General features: G+C 36.9%; 1 pseudogene; it reads right to left on the minus strand.

Moving 5' to 3' along the window:
• Positions 1–12921, minus strand: part of LOC149179230 (putative pectin methylesterase CGR2 pseudogene) — a 46275-nt pseudogene continuing 33354 nt past the window's right edge.

Below are 12921 nucleotides of genomic sequence, written 5' to 3' on the forward strand. Positions count from 1 at the left end.
TTAAATCGAAAGGGACTTTTGCGTCTGAAGCAGCTCAAATTTTCTGGTCATGCTCTCATTTTCTTGTAGTCCCAATGACTCGAAGTATCTTTGCCACCATGATTGACCCCGTGACCTAGAGTGCCAACAAACAGAACAAGTGCCTCAACTGAGACTCTAGCAAGCTCTGGCAGTGTCTTATTCAGGTAATTTGGGGACAAATAGTCCGGGGCATCCGAAACAAGCACAATTGGGAATGACTGTGCTTTTTAAGGTAAAGGAAATTTGATGTCGGCAACCCGTACAATACCCTTTCGAATCAAATTCTTGCAGGAATTGTCTAGTGGCTCAATACCCCAAGCTTCCCCAAGCTTCAGTGTCATCTTCCTTTAACAGTATATGCAGAATATCTACACCAAAATCAGGTCAATAATGACACGCAATACACAACCAGGTTTCATTTCTTTGTCAGATAGATGCAGGTGCATCCTGATCAATTGCAGTAGTAATCCAGGAGGCAACAGAAGTGCGTGCATCCAATTCAGCATTACATGTCAGTCCTAGAGGTGTAATGGTTACAAATCTTTGTTGAAGTGCTCCATAGTCAAGATCATCATCCATTTCTCCATGTTAATGCTCCGAAAACTCAACACGGAAGTACTTTTTGACTGCCGCATTGTGTGTTTCTTGTTTGCCTGCTTCTCCAACTGACTCCACCTCGACATTCTTCCTTCGTAAATTAAGACGACGAGCTGCACCTGCAGCAGAAGCAGCTTGACTCAGTTGTGCTAGCTGGATACCAAGGCTTTGTTCCTTGGACATGTACTTCCCTGCCAAATGCCGATGTAGAGTCACAGGTTGCCAATTTGAAGTCAAGCGCGATGTGCTTTGCCCAGTAATTCTAAATCCCTTATTCGCAGATGGGTGTGTTGGAATATCAACCTTTAATAGACAACCTTTAGGAAATAGATATTTTTCAGTATCTTGTACTGCGGCATATATTAAAGGTAGACATACTTCCACTGCTTCCTTGAAATCACTGTCACTTCTCTCATCTTTTTTCCAATTCAAAGATATTGCAATAGAGGGAACCCTTACCTGAGAGCTTCCCTTGCACTTGCAACAACGCCAGAATAAATGATGTGATATCCACAGTCTGATCCCTTGTTGATTCCTCTAATTACCAAAGAAGGCTTCTTCCAAGGAAAGAGTGCTCCAGATAAACCTAATGAAACACAATCTGCTGGGGTACCAGAAACCTCATAAGCTATAGCCCCTTTGATGCCAACAGAGCTTGCAACCAGTGTTTGACGAACCGATAAGTAATGCCCGCTTCCAGATTTATCTGATTCAGGAGCACAGACATGAACATTGAAGCGACCTCCATTGACAAGAGCTTTGACAATGGATTTGAGCTCTGGAGCTTCTATTCCATCCTCACTTGTGCATGCTATCCCCGTAAACTTCTTGCAGAAGTGGTAATTCCTTCCAGATTTCTGAACCACAAGAAAGTTGTTCCCCATTATCAATACTGAGAGCCTCCCTAGATATCTCTTCCCTGGAGTTTTCTTTGATTGCTCTGATACCATTTCGAAAAGCCTAGTTGAACGACCAAAACCGCAGAGCAAAGTACAACTACAAACATGTGCTAATACCATGACACCTAACGACGTAATGATGAGGATAAGCGGTTGGAGATGATAGACGAAGTGTATAAGCTGACAATTGTTGATGCAAACACAACGGATTTTGGTAAATATGACAGCTGGGGTGAGATTTGCTATGGATCAGCACGAATTCCCAATTTCGTAGCGCAGTTAGTGCAAAATAGGTGTTGTGCGCTACGAAATCACCTAGACCGGATTTATGCGCTATGAACTTTGAAATGAGTTTAGACATATGATATGCATGTGAGATATGAGACCAATGATAGACTAAAATAGAGAATCGACCCCATGTGACATACTAACAAGACTCTTAACCAGACTCTAAAACAAGATAAAAATACTAGACCCAAAATTGACACCAACCCTTTGACAAATTTAAATAATTGATGTTCAAAATTTAAAATATTTTTTCTTGAGTGATAACAAGTTCCATCGTAAATCGCAATCGGCTGGAGCAGGGTTGATTCTCCATAACGGGCCATTGTGTTGTACGATATGCGATTGTAATATCGCAATCGCAACCTGATTCTGTCGGGGCCAATTCTGTAATTGCACTTTGATCCATGTGATGTGTGATTGCGATTTATCGTGTCACACTCCAGCTTCGCTCTAGGGCCGATTCTTTACTGTCGACCCGCCTCCGATCTGTGTTTGTGATATCGCAGATCATAACCTAGTAGTGCTGGGGACCTCTTCCTACTGCGATCTGTGAAATGTGGAGCTAATGGCAGCCTGCCACTTGGGACTTCCCCATTCATTGAAGACTCCTGCTACGTCATCTTCTCCTGTCATTTGTCCAAGTCAAACCTGAACTTTGAATTGCTCTAACTTCTTCATATGAGCTCGAATTTGAGTGTCGTTCGCACCGTTGGAATCAGGATGACAAGCACTTTGATCTAAAGCTAAGTTTAGTGATATTCTACCACTTTGAGTTTTGAGCCTAATTTTGAGCACATGATCAATGGGCCTTGCACAATGATTCAACCTTTCATAGATTGTAACCCAGTCCTCTATATGTCCTTCTGAAGAAGGGATTTACAATTGGTCTCTCACTGGTCAAAAGAAACTATATCCAACTAAGTCAAGGTCTTGGAATAATTTGGTAGCAGACACTTGGGAAAGTGATAGCATGGGTGGCACGCTGTAGCGAAATCCTTTATTTCAACTAGTTCCCGATCTCCATGCATTTCACAAGCAATAATTTAGAAATAATTCAACAACTCTTCTCACCCAATTTTTAACATGCTAGACTGCAATCTCCCTTAGGAAATTCCTTGTACTCTTCTATTGCAATTTCTCTCATTATATTATAAGTAGTCTTTGGTAATTGGATTTTGGATTTGGTAGTGCCATAGCTTCGAATTCATGGTCTTTGGGTTACCAGGCTGCAATGTATGAATTTTGTCGAAAATAAGGGTGCGAGGGAGCCTCAGATTCATGCCACCTCTACCCCCATCTTCCTATAAGTGAGCATATTAATTGCCACTCTCTTTATCATCTTTTTCTTCGGCTCTCACAAATGGTTGTGGAACAATCTGAGGGAATGTAGAGGTTTTAACATCACATCAACAGGTAGATTGATGAAATAGACTTTCTTTGCAGCCAATTATATGAATTACGCCATGTTGCAAGACAACAAAGCTTGGGAAGAAACACAGGCACAAACCAAAATGAAGCAATGTTAGCGGATTCCCCCTTTGTTGAATGACAATTTACTATAAAACTATTCTTCTTTGTGGCCATTTTTTTCAGCTATATAGTTGCAAGTGTGTTGGTAACGTGTGTGTGTGTCGGGTAGTCTGTGTAGAAGATGTTGGATTTCCTAGTTTGTCTTACTCTAATGAAGAACTAGATTTCAAAACTCTTTGTAAATCTCTTAGTTTTTCAGTTACATTCTAGGCGTAAAGTTTATAAAATTTTACTCATCAATGTTTAATATATATATAATTGCACCGAGAGGCACTCTACAACCCAATATGGTAGAGATGTTGTAATGTAATGACCTGTAAACATTTTTACTTGGTCAAAATAAAATAAAAATAAAAATAACTCTTTGTTAAATGAAAATAACTTTAAACTAAAATAACAAGTAATACATAGTAGCTTGTCCCTATTGCTTAGTTTAAATATAGCTAAATTAAAGTAAAACTATTGAATTCAAGTTAGTTATAAGGTTTAGAATCTGGTCAATTTAGATTTTAGTGATTGGTAAATTGAGGTATTTTGTTATTTGTAATTCCGCATTATGGCGATGGAGAACCCAATCATGCCCAACAACAATAATATTGTCTTATTATTCCCTCACATATCCTGGAGTATAAAAATTGATTTCCATGAACATTTTCAATAACTGTAATTGATTTTTAAAAATATAATAGATTTTATATAGCTTATTATATTGTTTTGCAAAATTAAATAATTACTAGAATATTGTAGTTAAAGAAAAAAAAAATTATTTAAAAAATATAAAATTATACATTTTTAATTGGTTGAAACCTAAGTCCCCTGACACAAGGACATGGGACATGTAGGACATGAAAATTTCAGTTTCTGACACGGACACGTTGATCCCCCGGAACAAGACATGTTATATATATATAGACACACACACACACAAAGGTATTTTATCTAGAATACAACAATCATGTTGCAGGTTTCTCTGGCGTGGCAGTAAGGAAGGCCAAACTTTTGCATGGGTTGCTTGGGAACATATAGCACTACCCAAAAACTGGGGTGGATGGGGGATGAAGAACCTTGAATGTTTCTCCAAGGCCCTGGCTGCAAAACTGGGATGACAGATTCTCACCTCAACCAGTATTTGGACCGAAGTCCTCATTTGGAAATACATCAGCCCACAAAACATATTTGATTGGATTTAGTGCCCAAATTGGAATAGAAAGGATATATCAACCATATGGAGATCTGTTTTGAACTCTATCCCATATATTCATTTAGGACTCGCTTGGAAGGTGGGATCTGGAGACAAGGTGTGAATTGGTTTGGATGTCTTGTCAAGGAGTGAGAATTCTCACCTACTCTCGCATGAACTTATCCAAATTCTGGAGTCATCTATTATAAGGACCTTGAATCAAGTAGCGGATCTCGACAACACGACTATCTTCGCACAGGCCTGGAAGTCTTGTCATGATCTACAGATCCTGGAACCATGGCATCAAGAGTGGAATGATTTCATCAATGCTTTATCTGAAGCCCATATAAGAATTCAGGACCGGGACAATGAGATTGCTTGGGTCATCTCCAAATTAGGTATCTACTCCCCAAAGGACGGTTATCCTTACATATATGCCGACCATGAGCCTTAGAATTATTTTTGGTGGTGGTGTATGCTATCGAAATTAAAAGCCCTGCAAAATACCAAATTACTTATGTGGTGTTTACTTTGTAATAAGGCCCCCACAGGAGACAACTTTCAGAGGCGATCCTTTCAGGGTCCCATTTGGTGCATCCTTTGTAAGAATGACATGGAATCCATTGATCATATTTTTCTTCATTGTCTCGTAGTAATATATCTATGGAACCAAGTATATCAATCCTTGAATATTCCTTTGAGATGGGCAGGAGCATCGCTCCAAGTTGCCTGGGAAGCTTGGTGGAACAGTGTTAATCCATCTAAACTCCACAATCTTCCTTTACTGGTATGCTGGTGTATTTGGATTGGTCGGAACAAATATATTTTTCATGACTCTGCCCCTAATTGGACGTTGTTCGTTCCTCATATCACAACCTTCTATAATTTGTTGTCGGATGAAGATCCTTGATAACAGCACAGGACCATTGTGGTTGAAAATATAGACAAACCTATACCTTGGGCCTACTTCGATGGCTTGGCTTAATAGAATGGATATGAGGGAGGTGTTGCATTATATTTTCATGAGGAGAATTATTACAAAATGCATATTGGCTTAGGAGAAGGCACAAATAACTTTTCTGAACTTAGCAGTCTCCACCATCTTTTGATTTATGCACTTGAGAAAGACATTCGTTGTATCCAAATATTTGGAGATTCAAAGATAGTCATTTATTGGTTCAATATGCAAGTTGAATTCCACATACACACACTCAAGAATTTATTGGATGAAGTACTTGCACTAAAATCTCACTTTGATTATATCTCTGCTCGTCATATTTACAGGGAAAGGAATCAGCTTTCTGACATCCTTTCCAAGGAGGCAGTGCAATAACCTCGTGGTTATTGGATGATCCAGGAGCACAATGGGCATGCATTTTACCAATTTTTCCACGGACCATTTACTGAGCAGCATCAACAGGGGGCAACATCGCCCTGATTATTGTAGTTTTAATCCTGGACCTTTTTTTATGTTCATATGTATCTTTCTGTATCGATTTTAGACTATATACTTTTCATGTTTTGTCTTAGCTACTATGTAAGCATACTAGCTACAACATTGTACAGACCATCATAGACTTTTCAGTATGTGGCAAGGCCACCAATTTTGGCATATGCTTCATTGAAGCATCTACAATATGTAATTTTCAATATTTCATATAATGAAAGTTACGATTTTTCCTCGGGGTACCCAATATATATCTATATATCTATATATATATATATATATATCTATATATATATATAATACTAAATAGATATTTCTTACACAATTTCTCATTCATGATACAAATTCAGACATAGATCTAGATTCTTTATTATAAATTTATAATTTGTAAGTTTTACAAAGTAACAGTATGCATACAAATACAATTTTGACATATTCATCAATGATCCAATAGGAGAAATACAAGAAACTGTAGTTTTCTCATTAAGTCATCAAAATCAAAACATGTTACATAGGTAGTAGCAATGCCAATGGCAAATTAAAAAAAAACTACAAGCCTCTAGGTAGTAGGTAGCTCGTGACTCATGAGCCATCAATCATCATCATCAAAATCAACATCAGTGTCATGGTCACCACTGCTCTCATCTGTTGCATCCTTCTCCTTTGTATCCAATGTCATCTCTGCATCTGTTGGTGTGGAGGATGACCCCTCAACTGTATCACCATCATCAAAAGTGACAGGCTCTAGTACTGGGTCATTAAGATCGAAGTTGGCCAATGTCAACTCAACATTGTTGGTCAAACCCATATCATCAGGAAATACATCCCAAATATTTGTCTTTCCCTTCAACCACTCATCCCTCTACCTATAAATAAGACAAAGGTTGGTGTGCACATACACCATTGTCTCTACCCTAGACTGCTCAAGCCAACTCTTCTTGACACTATACAAATTCCCATATGCGCTCTAATTCTTCTCGCAACAAGAGGATGAAGTCACTTGAGAGAGGATCCTCATGGCTAACTGTTGTAGAGGAGGGCTTGTTGCCCCATGAGTTTCCCACCGAGAATAGGGTTTCTTAGCCCCCTTGTCTCTAATCACATCATAGCTTGCAAATCGCCCAGTTCTAGTGGAAAAATATGAAAAGGCATTCTCCACCTCATCAAGGGATTCTCTATCCTGAAATATCGCCCTTAATGCATCCTTCCTCCCCTGTAAAAGTTCACCATCCATATGAGAAGGGAATATGTGGGAAGGTCCACCATTCAACCACTTATGGTTGTAGTATTTTGGGTTCAATGAGTGAGCCAAACAATTCAATGGTGTGCAAATCTTGTCCAATCTGCTGACAAGAATATCCTGTATGGTAGTGAAGAAGGCCTCTGATGATGTCTCATACTCAGGGCATTCACTCTATAAAATAATGGTCCTCACAGACTCAATAATGGAATCCCATCCCTCATAAACCTCTCCTAGGATGGGTTCGTCTGTATCTGCAAATCGTAGCAAATAAATGATAGTGTCCATGATCCTAATAGTGATATCTACCCTCTCCCACCAAGCATCATCTACCATTGTGTCCTTAACTCTTTTTTAGGGTGCTTGATCTGTATTTCTCCAAAAAGACCAAAACTTTGAAATAACCATGGCCCCAAGAGCAGTCTTGACCTCCCTCAACCTCTTCAACATGATGAATGAAGAGGAAAACCATGTATCTGCAATCTTCAACAATGATAGATGGGTCTACTCCTTGTAGATTGTGAGGGCATTTGTATGATTTTGCACAAAGTTGTGGATATGTCGTGCATCATCAATAATACTTCCAATCCAAGGCACATTAGAAGCAATAGATTTAAGTGATAAATTCAAGGAATGGACAATGCAAGGTGTCCAAAATACCTGTGGATATTTAGCTTCCACAATCATGCCAACAACCTTCCAAACAGGTGCATTATCTGTAATTATTTGCACACAAGAATCAACACCTACTTCTTCAATAACTTTAATGAGCAACTCACTAATATATTGTGCATCCTTGTATTTTTCAAGTGCATCCACTAATTTCAAGAAAACTGGTCCATTCAAGAAAGACACCATGAATTTAATGAGTGGGTGGCTTGTTGGATTTGTCCATCCATAAAAAAATATACTAACCCCAAATGTTGGCCATGTTGATTTAATAGGCTCAAGAATTTTGTCCACCTATTTCTTGGACTTATTTAACAATGTGGTTCTAAGCTTCTTTGACCCAAGAGGCACATACCCCGATGGAGCCCCTTGAGTTAGAGCTTGACACATCCCAAGAAATAAAGGTGAACGCGCAACATTAAAGGATATGAAGTTTTGATATAAAAATAATGTGATGGTGAGATCAAGCTCTTCCCATCTCTCTTTCTAAAAAATCTTGTCCATTGGACCAAGTGCCACTGCCTTTCTTTTTACTGCTTGACCCCCACCCCCACCAAAACTCTCAAATGGAAATTTGTTGTTTCTTTTCCCCAAGAATGGAAGGGGATAATCATTCTTGTTTTTTTAGATGATGCATCCACCCTTGCCACACCAACATTGGCCTCTTTTTCCATTTCTTTCCTCCTAGCTAAAGACACATGTGTACATGCTGCAATTCCACAACTTGGTAAGGCCAATAAATGATCTTTCACATGGTAATAAGTACTCTTGAAATGATTGTTGCAATAGTTGCATTTCCAAGCAACATCGCCTCCTCCCTTCAACTTGTTTCCTAACCCTTGCTCTCTTGTGACATACTTCCACAAGAGTTATTTGTTTTCTTGAGCTTGTTGTCTTTCTAAATTCATTTTTGCCTCAACATTTGAAGTTGTTTTTGTAGCCCACTTCCAATAGAGGGAACACTTTCATACCCTGATGAAATTGGAATAGGAGGGGAATCACCAATGGGGACATTCTTCCCCTTCCTTTGCCCCTTCCCTGCTGCGCTTGATTAAGCCATGAATGTTGTAAAAAAATAAAGGGAAAATGCACAAACTAGTAAAAAAAATGCACATGCAAATTGTCGCAGTAAAAATGCAAAAAAATAGAAGCAAAATGAACTTACATGTTGCTTGAATCACCTCCAAAATGCTCTCAAACCCTTTCCTAGAAGCTCTCATACACTCACGACAGAAGACACACTTAAGAATGAGTGTCAAATGAGCCTAAATCAGGTTTTATTGGTCGTGTGGAATGCTTTTTTAGGGGACACATGTCCCAAAATTAGGACACGTTGGGCACGTTCTCGATATTCACGTGTCCGTCGAATCCCACTATCTAGGACACGTTGGGCATGCTCACAAGACACGTGTCCCAGCGAATTGTGTCTGATTCATGGGATTCAGGACACGATAGAGGGTTTGGACAAATCCAGCTTAGGTTGAAACATACGAACACATTAATTAATTGTTGTTGAATATATATATATATATAAACAAAATTTAATTTAATTATTTAATTAATTGCTTTTAGTAATTTTATTATTTTATGATCAATTAAATTATAATTTATTTGCTTGAATAACCATTTTTATTTATTATTGTATGATCAATTACAAAATAAATAAAATAAAATAAATTATATAATAGATAAATAGGGAATGTCTAATCATTAAATGATAAAGGTATATATCACTATCCATTATTAATATAAATTTACTAATATTAAATAAATTTTATCTTTGTAAATAATACTAGTCTAGATCCATATTAGCTCTCGATCTACCAAGAGCGGAGAGGGACCAAATCTCTTTTCACTTTAAAAGAGGTTTGCATATGAAGAGATTTGATCCCTCTCGGTGCTTGGTAGATCCGGAGTTAAGATGGAACTAGACTAGTTTAATTTCCCCTTTTAAACAGGCTACATTCCACATGAATACCATGAACCATTTTTATTTTTATTTTTAAAGGGTTATCTTGACCAAGTTAAAATGTTCACATTACATTATATTTTTATTTAATTTTGTTTTTATTTTATATAATTTGACTTAGTCTAAATGTTAAACATTAGATTACAACATCTCTACCATACTGGGTTAGAGAATGCCTTTCGACGCAACATATCGTATATATATGAATGCATTTCAATTATCAAAATTTGTGCTTCATTTTTAAAAGCAGATTGCTTTCATAGTTATCAATTGAGTGATTGTTTATTTTACTGGCACGTCACATTTTATTATTGACATGTATGCATTTTCCACAATATTCATGATAATGGATATCTTTTTTGGTTGGTGTGTAGAGATGGAATTTAATATTTATCACATTGAAGTGTGCATGTAATATGTTGAGTATGTATGGCATGTTAGGGTGAGGACAATAACTTTAGAACTTGGCATAATCACTCTCTAAAGTTTGGTGGTGGGACCCTTGTACTTTTGGGTTTATTAATCAAGGTAATAAGCAATAACATCATCAAATTCATAGGCAATCTGATTGAAGATAAATAAATTAAATTATTGTTAAAAAAATAATAAATTTCAATCTGCAATGTTAAACTATAGAAAGTTTGAATTATTTTTTTGTCAAACCCAACTAATATGGCTTTGACCAAAAAACCCAGTGCAATATCTACTATCTATGGAAGGAATAATAAGGTAAACTTGACTTGCTCAAAATCTAAGAGTTCTTGCCTCTCATCCACCAATTCATGTTTAATATATACGATTTCATGCTAGACCACTATCTTGATATGTTCAAGGTATATAGCCGTCGAGGCTTAGGCTTGTGCCCTCACTAAGGAACTTTTGCCCTCACTAAGGAATTAGAGTTATGACCCAACCCATGCTACATACCCGAGCTCTTTCTTTGGGAATCTTGACCACAAAGGAAAGAGTATAAACAAAACATAGGGAGGGTGTAAAAGCCAGTGCTGGAAAATAATACAAGAAGATGTACTAATCGCCGAAATTATAACAGACATATTCCAACTACAGAGAATAGACACCATACTCTTATAGGATGGCTAAATGAGAGCAATGGTATGACATAGCTCAAGGCATCAATATACCTTAAGCAAGAGTCGATCGAAGATTTCTATTGTGTGATTGGTGGCTTTGAAGCTTTTGCGGTAGGTAGGGTTGGCTAAAAATGAGTGTTAACTAATATCACATAACTATCAAGGTAAAGGAACCAGGGTAGAATACTGTAGTTCTTCGTGTAAAATATCGCACGCAATATTGTTGCCTTGCCTCATCCAAACTCTAACAAACTAGCTAGTATAAATCATTGCTAACCGGAGAAACATTTCCAAGTGCATTCTAAATTGCCTACAATTTTCATCGAGAGTATCACCACATTCACAGATTGCCTTCATTACGAAATGAATGTTTTACAGGGGATGAGCGCTCGAGTGAAACCTCACTCAAGGCTCCTTCAATGTGTTGAGCCATCCCTTCTCGAAGTAGCGAACACCTTCACACCATGTATGGGCGAGTCTCCAGCTATCCCCCACTATGGTCCTTGGATTGCACTCCTTCCCTTCTCAATCTAAAAAGCACGAGTGTCAGATACATTATCCCATCAAACAATATTGTTAAATATCACATTATTTTCATCTAATAAACTTGATAAATTTACAATAATTTATTAACATATTGCATAATATTTAGTATTGATCTATTTCACACAAAATAACAAAGTCAAAACATCATCTAACCCTAATCCTAAATTTTCATTCATAGACATAATCTAGTCTTCCTCGTTAAGTAATCCTATCATGACATCATATGTTCCATGCCGCTCACGCTCCTTTTGTGTTTGCCTTCCACGAAGTAACCATAAAATGACTTAGAAATTGCACCTTAACATTATAATTAAGATTTAGGGTGAAAGTATTAAAATATGTATTTGGAAGATTCATTTCACGTGTTTTCTTTTAAAATTTAGGTCAAATTTCAAAATACTTTTATATATAGATAAAAATAAATAAATTAAGATTTAGGGTGAAAGTATTAAAATATGTATTTGGAAGATTCATGTCACGTGTTTTTTTGTTTGTTTGTTTGCTTTTGTTTTTTTTTTCTAAATTTAGGTCAAATTTTAAAATATTTTTCAATATATATAGGGAAGATATGTCTAATGTTGTGCAGGGATCAGTGATTGATATAGTACTGGTCCCACCAAATCACCAGAAATTGAGACTTTTGCAACCAATATTTAAACAAAGATAAATAAAATTAAGTGCAAATAAGTATTAATTTATGTCCAAAATTTCCCAAAACATTGACTGGGCCCACAACTGTCCATAAATAGTATCTTAATACTTAAGAGTACAAACCATATTGACCCAACTAGAAAACAGATAAAACCATAAATCCTTCCAAAATGGTCTATTCCAAAAGTACAAAGTAGCAGTCACTTCAACCCCCACTCATTAGAACTGAAGCTTTGTATCCCAAATAAATATCCATACTTGCACATAATAAAATTGAATGTATGTCAGCCATAACTACTGTGTTGTTCAACATTTAAACCCCATATGTTCAATAAATGACACCCAATACAATAACATTTAAACCCACTTTGTTCAATAAATAACAACCAACCCAATAACTTCAATAAATGACACCCAACCCATTCTATTTCTCATTAAAACAGATCAAAGCACATGGATCAACAAATAACAAATTCCCAACCATTGGATCACATCAAATTAAATCCAAATCACACATTCAAAATGAAGCCATTGCAATCCATGTCCATCCTTACCACCAATTAAATTCAAGTGCCAAAAACTATAAAAGAAGTTCAACCACTACTGAAGTTGCATGTTATGCTTTCAAACTATTCACCAACCTTGAAGACAAAACATCACAGAACAATTGCCAATATATCCAGGTTAGTTATATCAATTACAACACATTTTTCTTACAGTTTCAGTTTCAGTTACATTTTCAGTTCTTATAGTTTCAGTTTCATGAAAATATATATTTTTTCTATAATTGTTG

The sequence above is a fragment of the Pinus tabuliformis genome, chromosome 4_1 (genome assembly GCF_031772625.1).
Source record: "Pinus tabuliformis cultivar Carrire ecotype Pingquan chromosome 4_1, CPIR1, whole genome shotgun sequence".
Taxonomy (NCBI): Eukaryota; Viridiplantae; Streptophyta; class Pinopsida; order Pinales; family Pinaceae; genus Pinus; species Pinus tabuliformis.